This window comes from Budorcas taxicolor, chromosome 5, assembly GCF_023091745.1.
Source record: "Budorcas taxicolor isolate Tak-1 chromosome 5, Takin1.1, whole genome shotgun sequence".
In the NCBI taxonomy this organism is placed as follows: domain Eukaryota; kingdom Metazoa; phylum Chordata; class Mammalia; order Artiodactyla; family Bovidae; genus Budorcas; species Budorcas taxicolor.
In genome coordinates, this window is record NC_068914.1 from 99,149,560 (window position 1) to 99,173,627 (window position 24,068).

A 24,068-nucleotide genomic window follows, 5' to 3' on the forward strand; every position below is an offset into this window, starting at 1 on the left:
GAAGAGCCCTTGGAGGAGGGATAGGCCACCCACTGCAATATTCTTGGGCTTTCCTGGTGGCTCAGCTGGTAAAGAATCTGCCTGCAATGTGGGAGATCTGGGCTTGATCCCTGGGTTTGGAAGATCCCTTGGAGAAGGGAAAGGCTACCCACTCCAGTATTCTGGCCTGGAGAATTCCATGGACCGTATGGTCCATGACATTGCAAAGAGTCGGACATGACTTTCACTTCACTAGAGAGGACTGAGTCCTGGGGGGAAGCTCAGAAAGAGGGGGAAGGATGAGCAAAGGAGGCTGGGATGAGAAGGTAGGAAGGAAAGCAGAAGTTTATGGGGCCCTAAAAACAAGGTGCCTGTGTGCTAGGTCACTTCAGTCCTGTCCGACTCTGTGCAATCCTATGGTCTGCAGCTTTCCAAACTCCTTTGTCCATTAGTAACAAACTTTATGGGGCTTACCTGGTGGCTCAGATGGTAAAGAACCTGCCTGCAATGTGGGAGGCCCAGGTTCAATGCCTGGGTCAAGAAGGTCCCCTGGAAAAGGGAATGGCAACCCACTCCAGTATTCTTGCCTGGAGAATTCCATGGACACAAGAGTCTATCAGGCTATAGTCCATAGGGTTGGATATGACTAAACAGCTAGCAGTTTCACTTTCAAAGACAGTGTATTGAGAATGAGGGAAATGTCAACAAATGCCAAATGCTAAGTGCTACTGAAAGCCACTCAATTGTGTCTGACTCTTTGCAACCCCATGGACTATACAGTCCATGGAATTCTCCAGGCCAGAATACTGGAGTGGGTAGCGTTTCCCTTCTCCAAGGGATCTTCCCAACCCAGGGATTGAACCCAGGTCTCCCACATTGCAGGTGAATTCTTTACTAGCTGAGCCACCAGAGTAGCCCAAGAATACTGGAGTGGGTAGCCTATCTCTTCTCCAGCAGATCTTCCTGACCCAGGAATCAAACCAGGGTCTTCTGATTCTTTACCAACTGAGCTATCAGGTCAAAATAAGAGAAAAACAGAATCAACTTTTTGGCAACATTAAAGACTACATTAAAAATTATGCTATGTAGATCTTTCATGTAAAAATGTTTAAATTTGCTATAGTTTCACCTTGCCTGGATTAAAGGTGAAAGCAGATGGAACAGAATCCAAGCTTCTATGGAAGGACATGTGTTTATTTTGCTTAAAAAAAAATCTTTCTTGTGTCAGCCATGAGCTGAGTCAGAGTATTCATTCTTCCCCTGATAAGACTGCCCTCATGATCACTGACCTAAATCAAATCCCTTACAATTATACAGTAGAAGTGACAAATAGATTCAAGATATCAGATCTGATAGAGTGCCTGAAGAAATGATGGACAAAGGTTCATGACATTGTACAGGAGGCAGTGATCAAGACCGTCCTCAAGAAAAAGAAATGGAAAAAGGCAAAATGGTTGTCTGAGGAGGACTTACAAATAGATGAGAAAAGAAGAGAAGTGAAAGGCAAAGGAGAAAAGGAAAGATATACCCATTTGAATGCATAGTTCCAAAGAATAACAAAGAGCAATAAGAAAGCCTTCCTCAGGGATCAACGCAAAGAAATAGAGAAAACAATAGAATGGGAAAGACTAGAGATCTCTTCAAGAAAATGAGATACCAAGGGAACATTTCATGCAAAGATGGGATCAATAAAGCACAGAAATGGTATAGACCTAACAGAAGCAGAATATATTAAGAAGAGGTGGTAAGAATACACGGAAGAACTGTACAAAAAATATCTTCATGACCCAGATAACCACGATGGTGTGATCATTCATCTAAAGCCAAACATCTTGGAATGTGAAGTCAAGTGGGCCTTAGGAAGCATCACTATGAGCAAAGCTAGTGGAAGTGATGGAATTCCAGTTGAGCTATTTCAAATCTTGAAAGATAATGCTGTGAAAGTGCTGCACTCAATATGCCAGCAAATTTGGAAAACTCAGCAGTGGCCACAGGACTGGAAAAGGTCAGTGTTCATTCCAATCCTAAAGAAAGGCAATGCCAAAGAATGCTCAAACTACCACACAATTGCACTCATCTCACACGCTAGCAAAGTAATGCTCAAAATTCTCCAAGCCAGGCTTCAACAGTACACGAACCGTGAACTTCCAGATGTTCCGGCTAGATTTAGAAAAGGCAGAGGGATCAGAGATCAAACTGCCAACATCTACTGGATCATCGAAAATGCAAGAGAGTTCCAGAAAAAAATATCTACTTCTGCTTTATTGACTATGCCAAAGCCTTTGACTGTGTGTATCACAACACACTGTGGAAAAGTCTGAAAGAGATGGGAATACCAGACCACCTGACCTGCCTCTTGAGAAATCTGTATGCAGGTCAACAAGCAACAGTTAGAACTGGATATGGAACAACAGACTGGCTCCAAGTTGGCAAAGGAGTACATCAAGGCTGTATATTGTCACTCTGCTTATTTAACTTATATGCAGAGTACATCATGAGAAATGCTGGACTGGATGAAGCACAAGCTGGAATCAAGATTGCCGGGAGAAATCTCAATAACCTCAGATATGCAGATGACACCACCCTTACAGCAGAAAGCAAAGAGGAACTAAAGAGCCTCTTGCTGAAAGTGAAAGAGGAGAGTGGAAAAGTTGGCCTAAAACTCACCATTCAGAAAACTAAGATGATGGCATCTGGTCCCATCACTTCATGGCAAATAGATGGTGAAACAGTAGAAACAGTGAGAGACTTTATTGTGGGGGGATCCAAAACCACTGAAGATGGTGACTGCAGCCATGAAATTAAAAGACACTTGCTCCTTGGAAGAAAAGTTATGACCAACGTAGACAGCATATCAAGAAGCAGAGATATTACTTTGCTAACAAAGGTCCGTCTAGTCAAAGCTATGTTTTTTTCCAATAGTCACACATGGATGTTGAGTTGAATGGAGAGTTGGACTGTAAAGAAAGCTGAGTGCTGAAGAATTTATGCCTTTGAAATATGGTGTTGGAGAAGACTTTTGAAAGTCCCTTGGACTGCACGGAGATGCAACCAGTCCATCCTAAAGGAGATCAGTTCTGAATATTCATTGGAAGGACTGATGCTGAAGCTGAAATTCTAATCCTTTCACCACCTGATGTGAAGAACTGACTCACTGGAAAAACCCTGATGCTGGGAAAGATTGAAGGTGGGAGGAGAAGGGGATGACATAGGATGAGATGGTTGGATGACATCACCGACTTAATGGAGCTTTGTTTAAGTAAGCTCCAGGAGTTGGTGATGGACAGGGAAGCCTGGCGTGCAGTGTCCGCAGGGTTGCAAAGAGTCAGATATGACTGAGCTACTGAACTGAACTGAACTGATTACTGAGTGTTGGCAGGACTCCGCCTTTTGTATAACTGAAGCAACCTCAGACACGTATAAGCTGGAAGTAGGTGCTGCCTTGGGGTCTGACTCTGACCATGGGCAGGCTTGGGGTGGGAGTGCTCTGGAGTCATCCTGGCAGCGCAGCTAGAGCAGCAGTCAGTTTTCAATCAGCTGCCTCTGCACCATGACTGGGAGCAAACAAGTCTGCATATGCAATCGTTGAGGGCAGAATCTGTTTCTTACTGCCCTCCGGTAAGACTCATTGGTTTTCAAATCATCCAAGGAGACTCATCTTCCTGGTGCCAGATCCCAGGTGCCAGAATCAAATCCCTTATTCCGAAGGGAGGACCCCCAACCTGTGATATACCCCTTCACTTCTGGGTCACCCACTAGAGATGTGGTTTCTGAACAGATCACTTCTTCTCCCCTCCCACTAGGCTCTGCGTGGTTCTTCCTTTATTGCCCTGGTTCAAGAAGAGACATTTTGCTAGTCTTCTGGTGGTTCTCAGTGAGAACTGCCCTACCTGTAGTTGTAGTTTTCATGTGTTCATAGTGGGGAGGTGAGCCCAGGGTCTTCCTGTTCCATCATCTTGATCCCCTTCCTTTATTTCTTGATATAGACATGAGCTGTGACCTTATATCAGAGATATAATTATCAAAATTTCCACCAAGAGAATCTTAAAATATTGAAACTTACTATCTATTTGTGACACTCTGGAACTCTCTCTTCATTGATAGTTGGCATGGCTAACAAGAATGAAATATTTTTTAAATGTTGCTACTAAGATCAATACATATCTAAAAATATTGTGACAACATGCTGCTGCTGCTAAGTCGCTTCAGTCATGTCCGACTCTGTGCGACCCCATAGACAGCAGCGCATCAGGCTCTTCTGTCCCTGGGATTCTCCAGGCAAGAACACTGGAGTGGGTTGCCATTTCTTTCTCCAATGCATGAAAGTGAAAAGTGAAAGTGAAGTCGCTCAGTCGTGTCCGACTCTTAGTGACTCCATGGACTGCAGCCTACCAGGCTCCTCGGTCCATGAGAGTTTCCAAGCAAGAGTACTGGAGTGGGTCACCAGTGCCTTCTCCGATAGTAAAGAATAGTAAAGAATAATTATTGCATTGATATTAGTGATATACAGTGTGAGTGGCCTTTGATTCTTCAGGGTTTTATTTTTCAAAAATAGATCACAATGTAGTATTCAGAAAGTTACCCTGTAGACAATAACTTGAGCATGACTTTCATTTGAGGTCTATTTATTTGAGTTTTAGTGGTCATTTAAATTTTTAAAAAATGAAAACACACGTGGAAAACTGAAGTCACATGAATTTTTAAGGTGAAATGGAGATCTCAAAGACTTTTTCTTTCTGGCCTTGACTGCTTTGAGCTATTATTTACAGCTGGACAAACTCTGTTTAAAAGCTGAGGTGACACAAACCCCATAATAACAAGTTATCCACAAATGTATGATAATTTGAGCATGACGTGTTTCTGAATACTCTCTCCAGACTGTTGCATTTTCTTTTCTGGAAATCTCTGTTTGATGCTTAGAAACAGCAAATGTGAAAGAGCACTGATGAATTTCATTACATCGTGATTTCTGTATACATGAGTCATGCATGATTCCAGCATCCCCTGTCTTAAAGAGTACTCCACAGAGTACAGATGCCTGCAAGCTCCATGTTGCTGTTATTTGTCATGTCAGTTCCTTGAGAGACATGACTAATATTTTGATGTCCACTGCGATGACTAAAATGCATGTAGCAATGCCAAATCATATTTGAGGAGTAAATTCATGACTTGATGCCAAACTCAGCACAAAGATGAGATTGCAAGAAGTTATGTATTAACTGTTATTGCTCACAGCTGTTTTCTCATTGGTACTACTAAACATGTCATTGACAAAATAAACACTGTATCCTGGGGAAGTGAAGCTACATCTTGTCCAACTACATCGTGTCCTCTGGGCCCACACAAACAAACCCATACTTTGGAATTTATATCTACATCAGTCAATCCGTTATACTTTCTTGAATGTATTGGAAGCATATGGTTGAGTGACTCAGAATCAAGACTTGGTATTGAAACAGATCAAGCCATTTCCAACTGTACATTCTTGAGAAGTCCCTCAATCTCTCTAGGACTCAGTTTCCTGAAATGCAAAATGAGGAATAATATTAATAACATATACCTCACTAGGTACTTGTAAAAATTAAATGAGTTCATATATGGAAAGTGCTAAACACTGTAGCCAGTAAGTCTAAGTGCATAATAGATGTGATTATTACCCAGTAGCGTGGGCTTCTCAGGTGGCACTACTGGTGAAGAACCCACCTGAATTACACAGGAGACATAATAGACGTGTGTTGGATCCATGGGTGGGGAAGATCCCCTGGAGGAGGGCATGACAACCTACTCCAGTATTCTTGCCTGGGGAATCCCACGGACAGAGGAGCCTGGCAGGCCATAGTTCATGGGGTTGCAGAGTCAGACATGACTGCAGTGATGTAGCATGCACACTCCATAGCACAGCAACATTCTGCAGCGAATGCAAGGAACCACACTTGGGCTCTGCCTCCAACACATTGCCTTCTAGTTTGAATGAGTAAGATATACACATAAGCAAACAAAATCCAAAAATGAAATGAGGAAGTGCTATCGCACAGCATAGGAAATGGTTATTATCTAATTTCAGAGAGAAGAAAAATAAAAGGAAATAGAAGTCAGAATAGGAATCACAGAGAAGGCAGAATGTGAACTGGGCCATAAACAATGAGCAGGATTCCAATAGACCGAGTTAGAAATGTGGGTCGAGGGAAAGGGACTAAGAAAAAGTGAGCTTTGTGAGCAAGGACATAGAAGCAGTGAGCACAGCATGTGTAGTGGTGGGCTGAACAGAAAAAGGGCTATTTTTGGAAGCAGACAGATCTGTTCATCTACAAGGGGATTCTAAAGAGAAGAGAACAACAGATGTCTATATTTACTATGAAATTAAACCGTTGTTATAGCATAATGGGGTAGACAAAGAAAGAAAAAAATTAGGTTGAAGAAAACTGAGTCTGTATCAATCAATTCAGTTCAGTCGTTCAGTTTTGTCTGACTCTGCGACTACATGGTCTGTAGCACACCAGGTTTCCCTGTCCATCACCAACTCCTGGAGCTTGTTCCAGCTCATGTCCATCGAGTCGGTAATGCCATGTATATCATGAGTCTGTATATCATGTATTAATACTGTGTTGTGCTTAGTTGCTCAGTCATGTCTGACTCTTTGCCATCCCATGGACTGTAGCTCACCAGGCTCCTCTATCCATGAGGATTCTCCAGGCAAGAATATTTGAGTGGGTTGCATGCCCTGCTCAAGGGAATCTTCCCAACCCAGGGATCAAACTGTGGTCTCCCGCATTGCAGGCAGATTCTTTATCATCTGAGCCACCAGGGAAGTCCATATTAATACCACTAACACCAAAATAAGGCACTGTGACCAGTTGTGACGCAAACTTGTCTGACTACTCAGCAACACCTACAGAGAGCTTTGAGACTGGGATGACCCTTTACCATTGTCCCCAGTTGGGTAATGGGACTGAGCCCTTATATCCTGTATGAATCTATCCTTGGAGCTGGGTCCCTATAGGAATGCAGTGGGACTGATAAGGAAGCTCTCTAAACAGAGGTTATCCCTGAGCTGACGGAGGAATAAGGCCTCCATTCCCAAAAGAGTATCCAGACAGCACAGCATAGCGCCCACCCGAGCCATCAGTACCTTTAAAGGAGTCAAATACAGAATAGTGGTATGGTGATTTATGATCTAATCTAATTATTTCACTCCCATTTTCCCTGCTCTCCCTTTAGGACTCTTCTCTGTACAGGGTTGCAATGGGAAAAAAAAACAAAAAAAAAAAGAGATGGGCAAGAGAATTGGAGTAAAACAAATGATACCTCTACCAAAGTTTCTTGAAAATATCAAGTGTGTTTACAATTCATGGACAGTAAAATCTTTAAAAATCTTTTTTCCCCATTTCTTCCCTTAGTATCTCTTATAGACTTCCCCAATGGCTCAGTGGGTAAAAGAATCCACCTGCAATGTAGGAGATCCACGTGACATGGGTTCAATCCTTGGGATGGAAAGATCCCCTGGAGAAGAAAATGGAAGCCCATTCCAGTATTCTTGCCTGGAAAATCCCATGGACAGAGTCTGATGGACTATAGTCCGTGGGGTCATAAGAGTCGGACACGATTGAGCAACTAAGCATGCAAACACATAGTATCTCGTATAAACATCACCTGCCCCCAGTGATCTCCCCTGACTCCTATATGAATATCAGCCACCCCGATCCCCTCCCCTGACTACTATTATCAATTCAAACCCAGCCCCGCTACTGTGGTTTCCCTCTTTGCCAATCTGTTCCAGGCTCACCCAGTGAAACTCTCTTTGCTGTCAGTGAACATCATCTCTGCCAGTTTATGTTCCTCTCTGATCTCCTTCCCACCACTACTCCAATTTTTTACAGCCAGGGTCCAAGAGCACATGTAACAGACACAACCTCACGCTGAAGGTTAGTTCATTATTTCCTCTCTACTTCCTATTATGCTCCTAACACTCTATCTATTACTGTAATGGCCCTATAATCCCTTTGTAGAATTGCTCTCAATAGATGCTAAATGAATGTATCAGACACCTCTCAGCCTGCAGTCTACTCCAGCAATTTCAGTGGCAGTCAGTTCTGCATGGGTATAACCTAACAGCAGCTCATTTCTGCTGTATCCTCTGCCACTTGTCATCAGCCTCTCGCCTTCTCTAACACTGTGAACTGGGACACCTATGAATATGTCTCCCATTCATTCATGAACGATAGGTGAAACAAGAGGATTAAAACTCCAGGACAAAAGACAGATGGAAGCTGGTAAATAAATACGCTTTCTCCAGTGGACAATTCTGAGGCACACCCTAAATGGGTCATCAGAAAGTTGTGGAATTGAATTCCAGTTACCAGCAATGGTGAACCATTTGAGGGCACAATCATGGACTGCCGGGGTCCAGCCCCAGTGGATCCAGGGTAATTCGAAGGGGAGATGGAGTAGGCATCCTAGGAAAAAACTTATTTAATTACAGATATATAGAGAGATTAGAAACGGATAGTGTAGTAGGAAAATTAGTGGAGAAAAGGAGGCTGAATAACTTGGTTTACGTGGAATACCAATCACCACCTACGTAGGCCACAGGCGTCTTTCTGTTCTCCCGAAGGAGAGGAGGCACTGAGGCCTCCCCGGTCCAATCTTAGAAGCCCAGGCAAAGTTAGTAGGCTTGGTGAGTACCCACGTACCAGATGGGAATTCAGCCAGAAGGGAAGAAAATGACACGGGGGAATCAGTCTTTCCAGAAACTGATCCGATTTCTTTATTTTTTAGGTTTGTTTATATACCTTCTGTTATACATAAGGATGAATACAGAGTCATGCAGGGGTCAGCAGACCTGACCCTTGTCACAATCAGGTGCTTCATATAAAATTATACAAAGGTCTCATGGGTTTTACATCAGCTTCTGGCCATGAGGCCTGCTGACATTTTATGATCATTTCTTTCTGATAACCAAAAAACTTATTTTTTCCAAGGGTGTTTTTTCTTAAACCAGGCGCCACCCTCTGAAGGTAGCAGAAAAAGTTGCATTCCTATAGGGTGAGGGTGTAGCGGGTTACAATCAAGAAAGGAACTTACTTAGCCTAAGGTTTAACATGATTAATCTTAAAGGTTAATACTTATTTTTCCTATATGCTAGTTGTATTCATTATAAGGGCAGGGAATATGGAGATTTAGCAGCAAATATTGGCTCAACAAATGAAAACCCTTCACCAATGTTCCCCTTAAAATCATTTAGTCTTAAGATAGTGATGAAGTTACATTTTTGCATAGCAAGGACTCAGTGATTTATAACAAAGTACAGTGGTCTATAACAAAAGAGAAAATTCATTAACTCAAAAAGTCTAGTATTGCTAACATCAAAAACTACTATATTTCCTTTTCTATATTCCAAATACATTGATTAATATATTCCCAGGTGCCTAAGGATATGGAGGCCTGGCAGCAATCATTGACTCAACAATGAGAAAAGCCCTATGCTAATTAAAACTTTTAAAATACTCCAAACTCTCTGTGCTATTTATGGTTGATAGGTTGTCACACAAGCTAGTCTATCAGCAGAGAGGTTTGACCTGAGGCACCCTTGTCACACCCAGGGCAGGGAATTAACAGTAATTATTGGCACAATAAATGAAAAGCCCTTCACCAATATAATTCCTAATCAACCCACTATACTATACTAATAATTTTCTAACTTCTCAAAAGAGTCTGTATTTAGAAAGTTTTAAAGCATCTCTTGCCTCTCATGGTTGGGAGCCTGTAAACAATCACATGTGGCCGGACGAACCGGCTCAGGCAGGCTAGAGAACCTTGAGAGGAGTTTGTAAGTTGAAACACTCTTGTCACACCCAGGAATTTTTATTAACTTGGAGCTGCACGTTTACTCCTTCTCCGAGAGAACCAGTGGGGAACAGCCCCCCATAAAGTCAGAGGTGTAGGCAAGAGCATGAAACAGTAAAGTAGATAGAATCTGGTTTTGGGGGTAGATGCTCGGGAACAAGGGGTTTCCCGAGGCTTGATCACGCCTTTGCATATGCCAAGCCTCCTTCCTCATGACCTTTGTCATGGGCGGAGTTCCTCACGCTGGTTCCTGGCAATGGACTGGCTTTGCTTCTGTCCCTGGTCTCCCAGTTCTGTTCCTTGGGGTGACTTCCTCCCTCCAAAACTTTCGTATATAGATTCTTGTCTCAGGCTCTGTTTCCTTGAGGAAACTCAGAAGAAGAGACAAAGGCAATGAGTGAATAAATGGGTGAATGAATGAAAGTTGAATGAGTATGGGAGAGAACCCTATGGTGGTATAGTTTCCCTGTACAACTGAGGAAACTGTAAGAATTGTCTTATTACTTAAGATGCAGAAATGGTGTCATTGTTCTATTGTCCTATCAAACATTTTAAACACTTTAAGGAAAATTAATGTTTCCATCTAGACTGCTTAGTATTTCTAGACATCATGAATGCATCTGTCAAATTCTGCCTAATGTATGGGTGTGTTTGTGGTACATGTATATTTGTGTAGGCAAGAAGGAAAAGGGTTAGATGTGCCTTATAGAGCTTTTGCAAACATTGATGAGTTAGAAGCACAAATTAAATCACTGTCCATCCCTTTACAGAAAGAAATGGTAAATCAGAACAGCCTGGGACAATATAAATTAACTCTTGGAATTTTGATAAACTACCACCTGCTTTTGCACATTTACATAGGAAGCAAACTTTCATTTGATTAGAAAAAATTATCAAAAATTTTGCAGGCTTGTTTCAAAATGCTCCTTTCAAATCACTCATTGAGACAGAATCAATTTTCTTATGCTTTTGAAATTGGTGATGGGTGAACTTGCACATGCCATTTTCAGCTAGGATTAAGCATCTTATTTCAATGAGATCTGATGCTAATTTCCAGGTGTACCCAACCTCCCCTCTTCTCAGTCCATGCAAACTATTTCATCTCCCACATTTACCAACCCTGCTATCTGGGTATGCATTTTAGTTCACTGAATCAAAAAGATTAAAACTATTTCTAAAATCACACTATAAAATCAGCTATTAAGACAATCCTCTATTGAAATGTCTATTGAATTTTAGAGATAAGAATGGAACTATGAATTCCTGTGCGTGCTGATTGGGAGGGGCAATGTTCTACCTGCCTTCTGGTTAATCCCCAAATATTTGACAATTGCTATATGTGAATCATTGTATTAGATCTGTCACAATTACAAAGACCTACAGTAATCCTTCTCCCATGGTGAATTCCTCTCATACAAAAGGTAATGCCCTGAGATTTAATGAGTCATCCCTGCTGCTTCTCATTGGGGCTACATGGGGCTTCTGTCTTTGTTCTGAATTAGTGGGAAATGGAGAAAGTTATCTCCCTTTGTCTCTTCTGTTTCTCTCTTTTTGCTTTCTTTTTCTTCTCTCTCCCTCCATCCTTTTGCTCTTGAAAAGTCTTAAGAGACAGACCTAAGAGTTTCAGCAAGATTTGTGTTGCCTGAGAACTCCCCTGATTGAGAAACTGTTAGCTCCATAGATTCTGACAGATCAGGGCTAAAGGAAAGCTTTGAGTCAGCTTCCTGACTAGAGGGCTAGAGCAGCCACATCTGTCAGAGCAGGGATGAGAGGCTGGGAGCAGGCTCTGGGTGGGGCAGTTGTAAGGACAAGTCTTAATAGAAGAGGAGACTTGCTCCCAGGAGGACGCATCACCGGTGACACAGACCAGCATAGGAGCAGAAATCAGAATTATTTCCACATCCCTGTGCTTAATGGATCTGCTCCTAGGATGATTCCCAGAATCTAAGAGCTATTACATCTGATGCAACACTATCTCAACTTTCATCAAAGGGGATGTGGAAGAGCTGTACAAGATTTTGTCCTCTAATAGTAACATTGATAGAAGTCAGTGGAAGAAATGGAATAACTCATATTTGATGTGTTTTATGGTTCCAAATAGGAAAAGGAGTACATCAAGGCTGTATATTGTCACCCTGCTTATTTAACTTATATGCTGGCTACATCATGAGAAACGCTGGGCTGGAAGAAACACAGGCTGGAATCAAGATTGCCGGGAGAAATATCAATAACTTCAGATATGCAGATGACACCACCCTTATGGCTGAAAGTGAAGAGGAACTAAAAAGCCTCTTGATGAAAATGAAAGAGGAGAGTGAAAATGTTGGCTTAAAGCTCAACATTCAGAAAACTAAAATCATGGCATCTGGTCCCATCACTTCATGGGAAATAGATGGGGAAACAGTGGAAACAAAGTCAGACTTTATTTTTCTGGGCTCCAAAATCACTGCAGATGGTGACTGCAGCCATGAAATTAAAGGACGCTTACTCCTTGGAAGGAAAGTTATGACCAACCTAGATAGCATATTCAAAAGCAGAGACATTACTTTGCCAACAAAGGTCTGTCTAGTCAAGGCTATGGTTTTTCCAGTAGTCATGTATGGATGTGAGAGTTTGACTATGAAGAAAGCTGAGCGCTGAAGAATTGATGCTTTTGAACTGTGGTGTTGGAGAAGACTCTTGAGAGTCCCTTGGACTGCAAGGAGATCCAGCCAGTCCATTCTGAAGGAGATCAGTCCTGGTTGTTCTTAGGAAGGAATGATGCTAAAGCTGAAACTCCAGTACTTTGGCCACCTCATGCGAAGAGTTGACTCATTGGAAAAGACTCTGATGCTGGGAGGCATTGGGGGCAGGAGGAGAAGGGGACGACAGGATGAGATGGCTGGATGGCATCACTGACTCGATGGATGTGAGTCTGAGTGAACTCCAGAAGTTGATGATGGACAGGGAGGCCTGGTGTGCTGTGATTCATGGGATTGCAAAGAGTCTGACACGACTGAACAACTGAACTGAACTATGGAACTTTGGAATCAGATGATACATGATTTTTCAACTTTTATTCTGATACATGCATTTTTTAAAAAAGTTTCACATAATGGTTTGAAGAGTCAATGTCATTGAGTAACTGACATTATCAGACACTAGGTTTTATCTTTTGGACAGAAGGTAAATCAATCTCAAAGCATCTCAAAGCATTGGAGGTTATATCTTCCAACGAGGCTAAAAAGTACCAAGATGCTTGCAAATTTGAAATAAAGAAGGTTATAAAAACCAGAATACTTTTGGTTAAACCTTCAAAACTTAAGGCCATCCAAGTAAAAACTGATCTCTCTTCAAGACAAAAATTTAATTTGAATTTATGCAACAAATATTCATTGAGTATCTCCCATGTGCCAGGCACATACTTCTTAATTGCTAGATGATTCACAATGATCTTAGAAAGACGTACAGGGAGTGTTTAACAAGTATAATTTATATCTTGACTTTTTTTTCCATCCAGAAGAATATAGAAAATAATTTCAAGAAAACCTGAAATACATAGAAACATACAAATAAGCAAGCTAGGAAATCAGTCTATAAGGGCACACCTATGAAAGAGACCAATTGCTCCCCCCTGTGACCTTTGGACCTTTCTTTCTTCTCTCTTCATGTTTATGGTTACCGTGGTAAAAAGGCAGTAGAAGCAGCATCCCAGGGTCAACAGCAATCGAGAATTAGTTTCATAATATTCATCATTACTCATTTCAGATGCTTAAAATGTATTGCTACTCATTGTTTAACATGCAGCCTTTAAGGAAATGAAAGAAAATTAAGCAGAGTTAAAATGTTTTTCTTGTAAACTTACTCCTACGAAGTCTCAATTTCTCCTCCTGCTTAGGGTTTTGGGGACGCTTTTCCCTAATCTTTGTGTGGCATTACTACAAAATAACTTTAGAGCTGTACTCTCAATTATGGAAGACACTAGCACATGTGGCTGCTTAAATTACTTAAAATTAATTACATGTCAAGCATTCTATAGCTAAACATGGCCAGTGGCTACCATATTGGACCACATAGACGCAGAACATTTCCATCATCTAAGAAAGTTCTCCTGGGCAACTCAGGTATCTTCAAGGAGGTTGTCTAGAGTTACTTGGCATAGCTCAAGTTAACAGCTGAGAGTCCAAGTTGTATTGTTATATTTTACAACAGCACAAGTGCCAGGTGATGGTGGTAGTAATTAGTACTTTAGGAATCAGAAAAGAGAGAGTTCACCGTGAGTGAAATGGTCAGGGGAAACTTCAAAGAAAAGGTAAGAGTTGAGTTGAGTCCCAAGGGACAGTTAGGATTTAGGCAAGGAGCAAGCAACAAAGGTATTCTAGATGATGGACAAATATATATAATATATATACATATATATTATATATATATGCCAAATAATTTAAGATATATTTAAGACAGTGAACTGAAAGTTCATATTTAGAAAATTAATTTGAAATAGGTGATTTTGGAGGCTAAGATGAGTGACAACATGAAGCACAGATTTAGAAGGATGTTGAGAATTCTTGAAATTTTTCTGAGGTCTATTTTCTACGGAGGATATATCAGCAGGGCCACTATAGCTGAAAGAGTGCTTTCATTGTCAGTTAGAATGAAAGGGCTCCCTTGAACTCCAGAATTTTTTTTAAGTTGGTATCTTAATAGCTATAACAAGTGAAACAAATATAAAATGACTTTAGTAAATTATACGTTTAAGTAGTAAACATAAAATTATAGAAAATTGAAAATTTAATCACAATAAAGAACTGAATAAAATATAATTTATTATAAAATAATTATGTACTTACTTTCATAGGAAACAAAATCCTTTATGACTGCTTCAATTCTCACTTATGCTATTTCTGAACAGAAATGGCTACTAAATTTAACAGCCTTTCTTGCAGCATTGTTTTTAAAAATATACATTGGTATTTGAGCTTCCACGATTGGCTTACACTGAAGCTCCAACCAACCCTGAAATCACATGCCAAGGTTTTTAGTTAACCAACGAATCACTTTTCCCACTGAAATTTTGTGGCTGTTACTTTTACAGGTTCTGCTTAGGTTTTGTATTTCCTTCTACCTGCAATGTGGGACACTCGAGTTTGATCCCTGGGTCAGGAAGATCCTCTGAAGAAGGAAATGGCAACCCAGTCCAGTATGCTTGCTGGGAAATCCCATGGACAGAGGAGCCTGGCAGACTACAGTCAATGGGGTCACAGAGTCAAATAGGACTGAACGACTTCACTTTCTATATGAGTAAATCCTCAGTGCTTTAATCGCCTTGGAATTATTCCTTGGTGGTTAATCCAGAGATCCCTTCCTATACACCTGGTCCCTCTGTGTTTGGTCAGATTTTCACTGTCTTGTCAGGCAGAAACCACAGCAGAGCCCTCACTCTGTCCAAGAGTTATTTTTCCTTGATTAGTGTCATCATTGGAGAAGGCAATGGCACCCCACTCCAGTACTCTCGCCTGGAAAATCCTACGGACGGAGGAGCCTGGTAGACTGCAGTCCATGGGGTCGCTAAGAGTCAGACACGACTGAGTGACTTCACTTTCACTTTTCACTTTCATGCATTGGAGAAGGAAATGGCAACCCACTCCAGTGTTCTTGCCTGGAGAATCCCAGGGACGGAGGAGCCTGGTGGGCTGTCGTCTATGGGGTTGCACAGAGTTGGACAAGACTGAAGCGACTTAGCAGCAGCAGTGTCATCATAATTGAAATTAAATGTCAGAAGAGTATTAAAAATGGCATAAAATTTTTATGACCATAAATCTATTTTTTCAAAATTATATGGTTGGATGCAAAATTTTTAAAAAATTGATTTGAAATTTAGTTTTGAATCCCGAACAGATAATGGAATTTGAGGTCAAAGTAACTTTCCCTTTTCTATGTTGGATAAATTGACATCAATGGAAAGACGTTCACAATTTGTTTGGCATCAATGATATTGGCTTTGTAAATACTTTAAATTACTTTGATGACATTATGTATATCAAATTTTGGCTTATGCATCATTTCATGTAAAACATTAAACCAAATTAATTCTTAGTGAATACATTTTCAAAAATATGGTTTTGAAATACTTTTGGCTTGTGTTCTATAATGTATATCTTTATTAATATCACAATCAGTTTATGTAAGAGCACATACTGCTTCTAATTGAGTTTTAATGGCCTAATGGCAATGACTTGAATTTTTCATTGTGGATTCTGCAATGGTTTTGAATTTGCATTTATTAAATGTTTCCAAACATTTCAGTATTTCATTGAAGCCAAAAAGTATTAATTATATAGCTCTTGGATAAGGAAAAAGAAACTCTAAGTGATAGTAAAAAAATTTTCTTGCTTGATTGTTTGTTATAGAACAGAACATTTAGAATGCTTTAGATTTTTTTCCCCAAGGATCTTTTGTAGCAAAAGATTATGTTTTCTATGTTTCCAAACTGAGATGCTTTAGAATCCCAGGCTTCCAAAATGTTTGGCTTAAATTTACTCTTTTTTATCTAGTCTATTAAATTTATTTGTTTGTTTTACATATATATATATATACACATACATATATACATATATACATAATTTACCAGGATCTGGTTTTATATTTCACTCCCTAAATAATGTGCAATATTATTCGTCAATGTTTATATTCTGCATAAAAGTTCGGCCATAATGCTTTCAAATTTGATTTTGGTTTCTGTAAAATGAAAAGTCCCATTATCATGCACATAAAGCTTCTTGGATGATTTTCTGGGCAGTGGGCATCACTTTGCCAAAAGGAAAGTCATGTATTGTTCATTCAAAAATAGCACATCAATATTTTTATCATTAGTATAAAACGTCATCATAGCATTGTGGTAATTATATCAGTAAAAATGATTTCAGTTTAAAAATACTATTTTACTTTGTTCATGTTTATGAAAATGCAGTAGGTATTATGCCAATAATTGTAGAATCAGTCTCAATCTTCAGTTGATTTTTCCATCAACTGAAGAGTTTAAAATATAAAAAAGAAAATTGCATAATCATCAAAGATAATAAATTAAATGGAGTGCTATGGGTTATTCACTATTTTGAAGAATTTGTGTCTAATAAATTTCTGAAGACATCATGTTAGTACTATCCTTTGGAAAACTGAAATGTCCTACTTATTTAGGCTATGTACGTGGATCAGCAGACATAGGCTTAGTGTAATAAGGTCATTGTGATTCTTCTATGCCTATAAAAATTCTAAAGTGACAGCTTCTATAGTGAAATTCTGTAGTGATAGCTTCCATGGGGACATGTTGTAAATTTACCCATGCTTCATCTGTACCCTAATTGGCCACATTCTGCTCACATTAAGAACTCTGAAGTACTTTTCACTTTTTTCCACCTTTCTATTTTCTCCAAAATTTTATTCAACTGTTACAATATTATTTTATAATAACTTTCTGCTTTTTTATGAACACAATTTTTAATAAAAGTTTTTTAAAATTCTAATAATAGTTTAGCATTTTATCATTTAAAACAATCATAAATATATTTATGTAATAAATTGCTAAATTTTATGAGGAGTTAATTTTTGTACAGTAGATATTTTGTAACAACAAATAATCAACAGCTATCATTGATTTTATGGCTCATTACATGGTAATATTTAAATATATGACATACCTTAAAGGTTATTAATGGCACATGGATATTGCTTATTGTACTCTGATTCATATTATAATGAAAATTTTTGTATGTTTAAATCAAGAACTAAGTAATATTAATACTATCTGGTGTAATAAATAAATAGTAAATAAAATTAACAAAAATATGGGTGCCAAATTTAGCCATATACTTATATTAATAGAAAATTGTAAAAATTAGATATTTACTGATTCCTAAATATCTTAATATATTAACTATAAAAACAACTTATTTAGTGCCACAACATATTTTAGATATGATCAGATCAACAGGGTCTTTCAGTTATCAAACTTGTTTCTCTTTCATATATTAATGTGGCATAACATTATCTGTATATATATATAATTATAAAATATATGTCTTAGAATAACACACTTTACTCCTATTAGTCACAAAATTATCATAGTATATTCATTTTTTTAGAACAAGATACTACCACATCAGAAATTAAGTCAATAGACAGCATAGAAAAGCTACATTTTGGGGGCAAGAACTGATATAAACCTGTGTTCTGGGTTTCTTGTTTTATAAGCAAATTCTATTTCTAGTTTTTAACATTTTATAACAATCAGGAAACTTTAAAATAGTCTATTACATTCAGCAATCCCAATAATGCTTTAAGAATATGATATAGCTGCTAAGTCACATCATTCACGTCTGACTCTGTCCGACCCCATAGACAGCAGCCCACCAGGCTCCCTCGTCCCTGGGATTCTCAAGGCAAGAACACTGGAGTGGGTTGCCATTTTCTTCTCCGGTGCATGAAAGTGAAAATGAAAGTGAAGTCGCTCATTCGTGTCTGACTCTTAGCGACCCCATGGACTGCAGCCCACCAGGCTCTTCCGTCCATGGGATTTTCCAGGCAAGAATACTGGAGTGGGGTGCCATCGCCTTCTCCACGATATAGCTAAGTTTTCCTATAATCAGCTTTCCAGGCTGGAAAAGCAAAATTAATTGTAACCACTTCTGTTAAAGGCCAGAGATGATATCCTACTTCAGAAGCATTTCCAAACACCTAGTTTCTATGGAGATTGATAAATTACCTCAGAACAACATGTTGGTGTATGGAAGGAGGTTTAAAATTGACTCTTTGATTTATTCAATGATTTTATAATAAAGCAACTGCCTTCTCTATGTAGTATAATATTTTCTGTTAAACAACAGGTCGATTGGCTAAGCATCACAATTTTGTTGTTCTCTGTAAAATGTTATAGTGAGTAAAATTATATTTTTATGGCTGTGAGTAATGAACACTCATACACTAGTTTTGATTTACTAACCTAATTCTTATCCACATGAACTGCCATTCTCAGCTGCATTTATCTTCTTTGGTCTTCCTGTCCTTTCTAAATACCATTGTTTTCGCTCTCCATAATATCATTATTTTTCTTAATTTTTAAGAGCACAGACAACTTAACAAACAAGTTATCTGCTATTTATCTTCGGAGAGAATTTCAATATATTAGCCAAGTTAATTTATAGAAACTTTAGGCTTTTTTAGAATATTATATTTTTTACTATAGATTGACCAGCAAATCTCTTCAATCTCAAGTACTTCACATAAAATCATATTCAAGCAACTTATGTCTATAGTTTTAACTTCACATGTTAAATCATTCTTTTTTCATCTCCCTATAGAAAATGAAATTGTTTGGAAGGACATTGTAAATATGTTAGTTATTAATTTAAGAAGCTGATAGAAGAATATTCACCCCATCATTTTATTCCTGTTGCAAGATATATTAATGCTTACCAGGCAGATGTGAAAAAAGGTGATGCCACTAGCCACATAATAAAATAATGTCTTGGCAGCGTCTGTTAAAATGAGGAGATTGACTGAGTGGACTATTTTCTGGGTCGACCTGTTTGATATTTTTCTAGATTCCAAACGCCACCTATTGGTGGGAGGTTTCTGCAAAATATATTAAGCAAATACAACAAACAAAATCACAGGAAAGTGAATTGAGTGAGATATGTTCACCAAATACAGAGATCATACGTTTGTCTGAACTACAGATCTGGCAAGTGGCTTATGGATGATTTTGAGGAATGAATATGACAAGAGAAAACTGCTATTTGATATTTTTCCCCACCAGTATCATTTCTTTTTTCCAACTTTTGAAATTTGGTCACTTAACACTTGCATGGAAATCACCATATTTCTTGGAACTACCTGAAAGTTTTAGACTTAGAACTGTCCTTTGTTTGTATTGTAGTCATGGACTAGACTAGAGGAGAGTTTCTGAAGGAAAAGTGTTTTACAAAACAAGTTTAGAAAGAATTTGAAGAAAATTTTCAGTTACGAAAACTGGTCAAAATAAAGAACATGTCGTAATTATAACCTGAAGAGCACTTGTGTAAGTTGTTTGAATGGAATCAAATAATTAAGGTATGTCAAACATTAAAAACAGGATAAGACTGTCAAAACAAGGGAAAATTATCCCAATAAACTAACACAATTCACACAAAAGAAACAAATAGAGAAAGAGAGAACTAATGATAGGCATCCCTGTTTCCACTTTTCTCACTAAGCCATAGCTTCTTTTGATTCAAGACCTCAAGTCCACCCACGTGATTCAGATGCTGCTCTCCTGACCTCCTATAGTAGTTCATGGGTATTTTATCACAGGACTTTATCCATTGCAAGATAACTGTTTACTCATAGACAGGAGACTGGGGATCAAATTTTATTCATCTCTGTATCTATGGTGCTTGCACAGTGCCTGGGCAAAATAACTTTTCACAATTTCCTGTTGGAAAAATGGGTAAACTCCAAGCTCACAACTCCTACAAATTCCAAATGGGCAAATGAAAAACATTTGTTTCACCTCCATCTTCTTTGTTCATTCTTCATTATCACTCATGTCTCTTAAGTTCGCTGTGTCCCAAGACTTGTTTCTTATCTCCTGTCTTCTATGAATATTCAAATCTTTAATGGCATCATTTGCTCACCTCATTTTAAATACCACTAGTGACCCACCAATGTACAACTTAAGCCAAGACCTTTTCCAAGAATCCCAACTGTCTACTACATATTTGTACTTAGATGTCTAATGGCATCTTAAACTTAGCATGTCCAAAATGAAACCTCTGATTTCCAGCCCACCAAAATCTGCTCAGTCAATGGAAACTCCATAACTGGAGTTATAGACCCAATCTTGGAGTTATTCTTTCTCTCTTACACAGTATATGTCAGCAAATACTATCATCTCTACTTTGAAAATATATCCAAGATTGGACAACATCCAACTGCCTCCACCCTGACATGCCTTATCAGTGGTTTTCCTGCTTTGGCCTTTTCTAGCCCCTTTATTCCCAGTGCAGCAGCGAGTTCAGTTCAGTTCAGTCGCTCAGTCGTGTCCAACTCTTTGCAACCCCATGAATCGCAGCACGCCAGGCCTCCCTGTCCATCACTATCTCCCAGAGTTCACTCAGACTCACGTCCATCGAGTCCGTGATGCCATCCAGCCATCTCATCCTGGGTCGTCCCCTTCTCCTCCTGCCCCCAATCCCTCCCAGCAGCAGAGTCTTTTCCAATGAGTCAACTCCTCGCATGAGGTGGCCAAAGTACTGGAGTTTCAGCTTCAACATCATTCCTTCCAAAGAAATCCCAGGGTGGATCTCCTTCAGAATCGACTGGTTGGATCTCCTTGCAGCCCAAGGGACTCTCAAGAGTCTTCTCCAACACCACAGTTCAAAAGCATCAATTCTTCAGTGCTCAGCCTTCTTCACAGTCCAGCTCTCACATCCATACATGACTACTGGAAAAACCATAGCCTTGACTAGACAGACCTTAGTCGGCAAAGAAATGTCTCTGTTTTTGAATATACTATCTAGGTTGGTCATAACTTTTCTTCCAAGGAGTAAGCGTCTTTTAATTTCATGGCTGCAATCACCATCTGCAGTGATTTTGGAGCCCCCAAAAATAAAGTCTGACACTATTTCTACTGTTTCCCCATCTATTTCCCATGAAACAGCGAGTGATCCTATTAAATAGAAGTTAGATCATATTAGTCTCTGCCAGGTGGAGCAGTGTACAGTATCTGCATACCAATGCTGGAGACACAGGAGATATGGGTCACAAGATTTCCCTGCTTTATTTATCTCCTTAAAGTATAACCATCTTACATGCTTTATAATTACTTTATATTTTTATTTTGTTGTCTACTTCCTTATGCTTGAATGTAAGCCACAGAAGAACAAAAAAGATCTTCATGACCAAGATAAACATGATGGTGTGATCACTCACCTAGAGCCAGACATCCTGGAATGTGAAGTCAAGTGGGCCTTAGAAAGCATCACTACAAACAAAGCTAGTGGAGGTGATGGAATTCCAGTTGACCTATTTCAAATCCTGAAAGATGATGCTGTGAAAGTGCTGCACTCAATATGCCAGCAAATTTGGAAAACTCAACAGTAGCCACAGGACTGGAAAGGTCAGTTTTCATTCCAATCCCAAAGAAAGGCAATCCCAAAGAATGCTCAAACTACTGCACAATTGCACTCATCTCACACGCTAGGAAAGTAATGCTCAAAATTCTCCAAGCCAGGCTTCAGCAATACATGAACCATGAACTTCCAGATGTTCAAGCTGGTTTTAGAAAAGGCAGAGGAACCAGAGATTAAATGGCCAACATCCGCTGGATCATGGAAAAAGCAAGAGAGTTCCCGAAAAACATCTATGTCTGCTTTATTGACTATGCCAAACCCTTTGACTGTGTGGATCACAACATACTGTGGAAAATTCTGAAAGAGATGGGAATACCAGACCACCTGACCTGTCTCTTGAGAAAACTATATGCAGGTCAGGAAGCAACAGTTAGAAGTGGACATGGAACAACAGACTGGTTCCAAATAGGAAAAGGAGTACATCAAGGCTGTATAGTGTCACCCTGCTTATTTAACTTATCTGCAGAGAACATCATGAGAAATGCTGGACTGGAAGAAGCACAAGCTGAAATCAAGATTGCCGGGAGAAATATTAATAACCTCAGATATGCAGATGACACCACCCTTATGGCAGAAAGTGAAGAGGAGCTAAAAAGCCTCTTGATGAAAGTGAAAGAGGAGCGTGAAAAAGTTGGCTTAAAGCTCATCATTCAGAAAACGAAGATCATGCCCTCTGGTCCCATCACTTCATGGGAAATAGATGCGGAAACAGTGGAAACAGTGTCAGACTTTATTTTTGGGGCTCCAAAATCACTGCAGATGGTGATTGCAGCCATGAAATTAAAAGACGCTTACTCCTTGGAAGGAAAGTTAGACCAATCTAGATAGCATATTGAAAAGCAGAGACATGACTTTGCCAACAAAGGTCTGTCTAGTCAAGGCTATGGTTTTTCCAGTAGTCATGTATGGATGTGAGAGTTGAACTGTGAAGAAAGCTGAGCGCTGAAGAATTGATGCTTTTGAACTGTGGTGTTGGAGAAGACTCTTGAGAGTCCATTGGACTGCAAGGAGATCCAACCAGTCCATTCTAAAGGAAATCAGTCCTGGTTGTTCTTAGGAAGGAATGATGCTAAAGCTGAAACTCCAGTACTTTGGCCACCTCACATGAAGAGTTGACTCATTGGAAAAGACTCTGATGCTGGGAGGGATTGGGGGCAGGAGAAGGGGATGACAGAGGATGAGATGGCTGGATGGCATCACTGACTTGATGTACATGAGTTTGAGTGAACTTTGGGAGTTGGTAATGGACAGGGAGGCCTGGCGTGCTCCAATTCATGGGATGGCAAAGAGTCGGACGTGACTGAGCGACTGCACTGAACTGAACTGAACTGAAGCCCCATGAGATCAGAAATTTTTATATTTGTATAGACACAAAAGGTGTTAAATAAACATTAATTCAATAAATGAAATTTTATTGATTCATTATTTGCTTATTCAAGATATATTTACTGAGGACCCACTATGTTCTAGGTATTGTTCTAGGCTGTTTGTCCAGCCTGACTACAATCACTCCAGGCCTCCAGTTTTTTGTCTAATGATGATGCATTGTGATTGGTGTTGAACATAATTTGGGATTCCCTGGCGGCTCAGTTCAGTTCAGTCACTCAGTAGTGTCTGACTCTTCGTGACCCCATGAACTGCAGCATACCAGGCCTCCCTGTCCTTCACCAACTCCTGGAGTTAACCCAAAACCATGTCACCTGAGACAGTAATGCCATCCAACCATCTCATCCTCTGTCGTCCCCTTCTCCTCCTGGCCTCAATCCTTTCCAGCATCATGGTCTTTTCAGCTCTTTGCATCAGGTGGCCAAAGTACTGGAGTTTCAGCTTCAACATCAGTCCCTCCAATGAACACCCAGGACTGATCTCCTTTAGGATGGACTGGTTGGATTTCCTTGCAGTCCAAGGGACTCTCAAGAGTCTTCTCCAATACCACAGTGCAAAAGCATCAAGTCTTTGACGATCAGCTTTCTTAACAGTCCAACTCTCACATCCATACATGACTACTGGAAAAACCATAACCTTGACTAGACGGACCTTTGTTGGCAAAGTAATGTCTCTGCTTTTTAATATGCTGTCTAGTTTGGTCATAATTTTCCTTCC